The sequence below is a fragment of the Cynocephalus volans genome, chromosome 9 (genome assembly GCF_027409185.1).
Source record: "Cynocephalus volans isolate mCynVol1 chromosome 9, mCynVol1.pri, whole genome shotgun sequence".
NCBI classification, from domain to species: Eukaryota; Metazoa; Chordata; class Mammalia; order Dermoptera; family Cynocephalidae; genus Cynocephalus; species Cynocephalus volans.
Window position 1 is genome coordinate 93,365,866 of NC_084468.1, and position 7,569 is coordinate 93,373,434.

Here is a 7,569-nt window from a genome sequence, read left to right on the forward strand (position 1 = left end):
GCCATAACATATTCTAGTTAAACTACTAAACTTAAAAAAATTGTTTCATCAGTGGGCAAAATGATTATGTCACTTATAAGGGACATTTTAACAGCCAGGTTTTATATCTGAAAACAACTAAGTAACATATTTAAGATACTCAAGGAAAGAAATTTTGAACCAAGGGGTTTGAATCCAGCTAAACTGATCTTCATGTGCAAAGTTTCCACACAAAATGGTTTATGAATGCAAAAAGTCTGAAAATGTTATTACATAAACCCTTTCTTAGAAATTTACCAAAAAACAAGATTCAGACAACTACAAAGACTGTACCAATCTTCTTGTGAATATTTTTTTTTTTTTTTTTTTTTTTTGTGACTGGTAAGGGGATCGTAATCCTTGGCTTGGTGTGGCCCGCACGGCACTCAGCCAGTGAGCGTACCAGCCATCCCTATATAGGATCCGATCCCGCAGCCTCTGCGCTCCCAGCGCCGCGGCGCTCCTCTCCCAAGTGAGCCACAGGGTCGGCCCTTCTTGTGAATATTGATGTAAGGAAATCTTAAATAAAACAGTAGTAAAGAAATTCAACAGGACTTTTAAACAATACACCATGACTAGTGGGGGCTTATTTAGAAATTTAAATTTAGGAAATCTACTAATATGCTCCATTAGTATAACAGAGTTAAGGAGAAAGAAATATATGATCATTTATCGATAGATGCAGAAAAGGCATTTGTTATCATTCAACCAATACCATTCATATTTAAAATTATTCAATAAAATGGAAATTTATGAGTGCTGTTATACACATATATGTCTTACTACAAAAGATAGCATCTTTACATAGGGAATCAGTTGTTGCTTAAACAACAAAGTCAGAAACAAGACAAGAATGCCCATGATCTCCACATCAGTGAGCCCTGATAGAGGTAATAGTTATTCAATTAAGCAAGAGAAATCAATTATAGGCATAAGAATTAGAAAGGATAAGGTAAAACTGTTTGTATTTGTAGATGATGTAAGCATATTATCTGGAAGATCCCCAAAACAGAACTAACTAAGTAAGTAGTTTTAAAACTTAATATCCCATATTTATTAGCCTTCAAACAGGCATGCACAGGACCTCAGGAGACACCACATCCATGCAGGTGACATGCCACAGCCACTGCCACTGCAAGGGTGGCTCACTGCCAAGCAGCAGTCACAGCCACCATGCAGATAGCCCACTGACCACCTGACTGCAGTGACATAAGGATAATCTCCCAGCAAAGCCCAGGGAGAAAGGTGAGAGAGCACAGACCCATGATCCAGTTGTCCAACCCACAGGGAGAATTATGCTGCCACACACAGTAGCATACCTGGGGGTGGGAGGTACTTATTCAGTCCACATGACTGCCTCAATCTGAGGAAAGACACATGCAGAACCCTCAAGAGTGCAAAAACCCAGGATACCAAAATAGAGAATGAAAGAAGATTCCCAATCACCAAAATCCCATCTCCCACTGGGGCAAGCAAGGACCCAGGAGTAGCCTCTTCCTGTAGGAAAGAGAAAAGAGAAACCCTGCCCAAGGACAACCATTCAAACTGAGGAGCTCCAGTATACCCCAGTGCACTCATCAGCATCATGGGACACTAGCCAATGAGCCAATGAGCCTGTCCAGGGACACTCACACTAGCCAAAGAGCAACAAGGCACCCAGGCACTTCTCCCAAGAACTTGACATCTTGCTCACATCCTTGACAAACCAACACAGTGTCACTAACCTCAGCAAGGAATAATTAAGTGCCTCAGTGCCTAACCCATGGAAGCACTCACACACAACTCTGACACTGAATGAAGCTGAAGTACCCACATGGAGATTACACTATTGAATCTACCTGGAACTAATATTAAAATACCCTACTCAATAGTCAATATAAAACACCTTTACAGGAGGAAGTCTCTCTCCTCAAAGCCCACTTCACAGAAAAGAAGAAGCAACTGCTCTACCAGATGACCAGACACCAACATACAGACACTAGAAATACAAAAAAAAAAAAAAAAACCCAAGAAAATATGACACCACCAAAGGAATACAATAATTCTCAAGTACTGGAACTCATAGACCAAGAAACACTTGAAATGACTGAAAAGGAATTCCAAGCAACAATCTTAAGCAAACTCAATGAGATACCAGAAGACTCAGTTAGACAACACAGTGAAATGAGAAAGTATCCAGGATATAAATGACAAAATTCACAAAGAGATTAATACCTTAAAAAAGAATATACTAGAACTTCTGGAACTGAAGGATTGATTCAACAAAATAATAAAAAAACACAACTGAGAGCTTAAGCAGCAGGTTACAGCAAGCAGAACTGTAGAACAGTGGGTTTGTTACTGGTAGAACAAAAGAAGAAAGAATTTCTGATCTTGAAAATAATCTTTTCAAAATACCCCAGGTGGACACATACACACACAAAAAAAGAGAATGAGGGCCGACCCCATGGCTCACTCGGGAGAGTGCAGCACTGGGAACGCAGCAGTGCTCCTGCCATGGGTTCGGATCCTGTATAGGGATGGCCAGTGCGCTCACTGGCTGAGCACGGTGTGAGCAACACCAAGCCAAGGGTTGCGATCCCCTTACCGGTCACACACACACAAAAAGAGAATGAATGAAGGAAGGAAGGAAGGAAGGAAGGAAGGAAGGAAGGAAGGAAGGAAGGAAGGAAGGAAGGAAGGAAGGAAGGAAGGAAGGAAGGAAGGAAGGAAGGGCAATCCAAAAAATGAAGAAAATCTAAGAGAGCTAGCAGACAACTTTAAGCACACAAACATCCAAATCATGGGTGTTCCAGAAGTGGAGAAGAAAGGAAATGGCATTGAAATCAATTTCAACAAAATATAAAAAAATAATAGTAGAAATTTCCCAGGCACAGGGAGAGACATGGACTTTCAGATCTGGGAGGCTCATAGATGCCCAAACAGATTCAACCCAAAAGGTCCTCTCCAAGACAGGTTGGGAAAAGCTCAAAGACAAAGAGAGAATCTTAAAAACAGCAAAAGTGTCAAGTCACCTATAGGAGAGTCCTCATCAGGCTAACAGCAGACTTCTCAACAGAAACTCTACAGGTTAGAGGAGAATGGAATAATATATTCGAAATATTTTTTTTTAAAAAAAGGAGAAATAGGTATTTCCTAGACAAACAAAAACTTCAAGAGTTCACCACCACACAACCAGCCCTAAAAGAAATTCTCAAGGGAGTCCTGCATCTGGAATCCAAAAAAATGTCCATCACTACCATGAATACACAAGAGAGAACAAAACCCACTGGTAGAACAAAAATTCAAACAAGAAATAGAAAGAAACTATATCTTACTGCCTCAAAAAACAACAAACATCAACGACAAAGAATAAAAGAGGAATAAAGAAAAAAATACATTTAAAACATCCAAATAAAAATTTATGAAATAACAGGAATAATACAATACATTTCAATAACAATCCTAAATGTAAATGGATTAAACCCCTCCCTCAAATGACACAGACTTATTGGATTAAAAAGCTAGACCCAACTATTTGTTGTCTTCAAGAGACTCACCTCACCTGTAAAAGACACACACAGACTAATAGTGAAGAGATGGAAAAAAATATACCAAGCAAATGGAAACCAAAAATGAGTAGGAGTAGCTATTCTTACATGGGATAAAATGCACTTTAAACCAAAAACCATAAAAAGAGACAAAGAAGTCCATTATGTAATGATAAAGGGATCTACCCAGCAAGAAGACATAAAAATCATAAATATATATGCATCCAGCACCAGAGCATCCAGATATATAAAGGAAATACCATTAGAACTAAAGAAAGAGACAGACCCAAATACAATAAGAATTGGGAACCTTACTGTCCCTCTCTCAGTATTGGGCAGATCATGTAGGCAGCAAATCAGCAGAGACACACAGGATTTAAACTACCCTTTAGACCAATTGGATCTGGCAGATACCAAAAGAACATTTCAACCAACAACTACAGAATATATATTCTTCTTATTAACACATGGAACAGTCTTCAGGATCAGGATAAACCACATGTTAGGTAACAAATCAAGCCTCAACAAATTTTTAAAAATTAATATCATTTCAACTATCTTTTCAGGCCACATGGATTAAACTAGAAATCAATAAGAAGAGAAACTCAGGAAACTATACAAATATAAGGAAATTAAACAACATGCCCCTGAATGACCTATGGGTCTGATAGAGTTTGGATATGTTGTCCCCACCAAAACTCATGTGGAAATCTAATCCCCAATGTGGCTTTGATGGGAGCTGTTTGAGTCATGGGGGTGGATCCCTCATGAATAGATTAACGCTCTCTAGGGGTGGGGGAACCTGAGTGAGATCTTGCCCTACTAGTTCCCATGAGAACTGTTTGTTTAAAAGACCCTGGAACCTCCTCTCTACTCTCTGCTTCCACCATATTGCAATGTGAGATTCCTGGGTCATTGTTGCCACCACCAGATGGACTTTGGACTTCCTGGCCTCCGAAACTGTAAGCAATAAATTTCATTTTCTTTATAAATCACCCAGTTCCGTGTATTCTGTTATAAGCAACACAAATGGACTGATACAGGTCCAAGAAGAAGTTAAACAGAAGATCAAAAAAAATATATTGAAACTAATGAAAATTAAGACACATCACACCCAAACCAGTGCGATACAGCAAAAGCAGTACTAAGAGGTAATTTTATCTCAATAAACCCTTACATGAAAAGAATAGAAAGATTTCAAATAGACAACCTAATGCTACAACTCAAAGAATGAGGAAAACAAGAACAATCCAATCCCAAAAGTAGTAGATGGAAAGAAATAATCAAGATTAGAGTAGAACTAAATGAAACAGAAACCCAAAAAACAATACAAAAGATCAATGAAATAAGAAGTTGGTTTTCTAGAAATAAACAAGATAGAAAAACTATACGCCAAGCTAACTAAAAAAGAAGAACTAAGACCCAAATAACAAAAAAATAGAAATGAAAAAGGAGACATTACAACCAATACCAGAGAAATACAAAGATTCATTAGAGACTATTATAAACAGCTGTACACCAACAAATTTGAAAACCTGTAGGAAACATATAAATTTCTGGACACATACAAACTACCAAGACTGAACCAAGAAGAAATAAAAAATCTGAACAGACTAATAACAAGCAATGAGATTGAAGGAGTAATCAGAAATCTTCCAACAAAGAAAAGCCCAGGACAAGATGGTTTCACTGCTGAATTCTACCAGGTATTTAAACAGGAATTAATACCAATTCTCTTCAAACTACTCCAAAAAATTGAAACAGAAGCCACTCTCTCAAACTCATCCTATGAGACCGGCATTACCCTGATAGCAAACCAGACAAAGATAAAACAAAAAAAGAAAACTACAGGCCAATATCTCTGATGAAGATAGACACAAAAATTCTCAACAAAATATTAGCAAACAGAATGAAGCAATGATGAAAAAAATATACACCGTTATCAAGTGGGATTCATACCAGCTTTGCAAGATGATTGAACACATACAAGTCAATAATTGCAACACACCACATCAACAAAATTACAGACAAAAACTATATCGTTATCTCAATAGATTCAGAAAAAGCATTTGACAAAATTCAACTTCCCTTAACGATAAAGACTCTCAGAAAATTAGGTATAGAAGGAAAGTATCTCAGCACGATAAAAACCATATATGACAAACCCAGCACCAAAATCATCCTGAACAGGAATAAGACAAAGATGCCAACTTTCACCACTCCTATTTACACAGCATTGGAATTACTAGCCTGAGTAATCAGGCCAGAGAAAGAAATAAAGGGCATCCAGATTGGGAAAGACAAAGTCAAACTGTCCCTGTTTGCAGATGTCATGATCCTATATATAGAAAAAACCTAAAGACTCTATTTATAAAAGGAACTCTTAGAGCTGATAAATGATTTCAGTAAAGTTGCAGGATATAAAATCAACATGCATAAATCAGTAGTTCTTAAACTCTAATAACAAACTAGCAGAAGAAGAAATCAAGAAAGCAAGCCCATTTATAATATTCACCAAGAAAATAAAATACCTTGAAGTCAATTTAACCAAGAAGGTGAAATATCTCTACAATGAAAACTACAAATCACTGCTGAAAGAAATTAAAGAAGACACAAAAAGTTGGAAAGACATTTCACACTCTTGGATTGGAAGAACTAACATTATGAAAATGTCCATACTACCCAAAGTGACCTACAGATTCAATGCAATCCCCATCAAAATACCAATGACATTCTTCATAGAAATAGAAAAAGCAATCTTAACATTCATATGGAATAACAAAAGACCCTGAATAGCCAAAGTAATCCTCAGTAATAAATAAATAAATAAAATTGGAAGCATAACACTACCTGACTTCAAATTATACTACAAAGCTATAGCAACCTATAGTAACCAAAACAGCATGGTACTGGCTTGAAAACAGACACTCAGACCAACAGAAGAGAATAGAGAACCCCGAAATCAACCCACAAACTTACAGCCAACTGATATTTGACAAAGGCAGCAAAAACATACAATGGGGAAAAGACTGCCTCTTCAATAAATGGTGCTGAGAAAACTGGACATCCATAAGTAGAAGAATGAAAGTAGACCTGCACTTCCTACCATAATCAAAATTAACTCAAAATCATAATCAACTCAAAATGTATTAAAGACTTAAATGTAAGACCTAAAACTATAAAACTCCTAAAAGAAAGCACTAGGGGAAACATTTCATGAAGCAGGATTCGTCAAAGACTTTATGAGTAAGAACTCAAAAGCACAGGCAACAAAAGAAAAAATAAACAAGTGGGATTATGTCAAACTAAAAAGCTTCTGCACAGCAAAGGAAACAATTAATAGAGCAAAAAGACAACCTACAGAGTGGGAGAAAATATTTGCAAACTAGGCATCCAACAAGTGATTAATATCCAGAATATACAAGGAACTCAAACAACTTAACACTAAAAAAAATAATAATTTGTTAAAAAAAATGGGCAATATTACTAAGCATTGTTGAAATGCAAATCAAAACCACATTGAGATATCCTCTCATTCCAGTTAGACTGGCCAATACCAAAAAGACAAAGAACAACAAATGCTGACGAGGATGAGGAGAAAGGGGAACTCTTGTGCACTGTTGGTGGGACTGTAAATTAGTGCAGCCATTATGGAAAGCAGTATGGAGATTCCTCAAACAACTACAGATAGAACTGTGATATAATCCAGCAATCCCACTACTGGGTATCTACCCAAAGAAATGGAAATCATCATGTCAAAGGGATACCTGCACTCCTATGTTTATTGTAGCTCTATTTACAAGAGCCAAGAGTTAGAACCATTAAAAGAAGACAGGATAAGGAAAAGTGGTGTATATACTCAATGGAATACTACTCAGCCATTAAAAAGACTGATATTCTTTCATTTGCAGCAACATGGATGAGTTTACAGAAAATTATGTTAAGTGAAATAAGCCAGGCACAGAAAGAGAAATACCACATGTCCTCACTCATAAGTGGGAGCTAAAAAATAAAAAAAAAA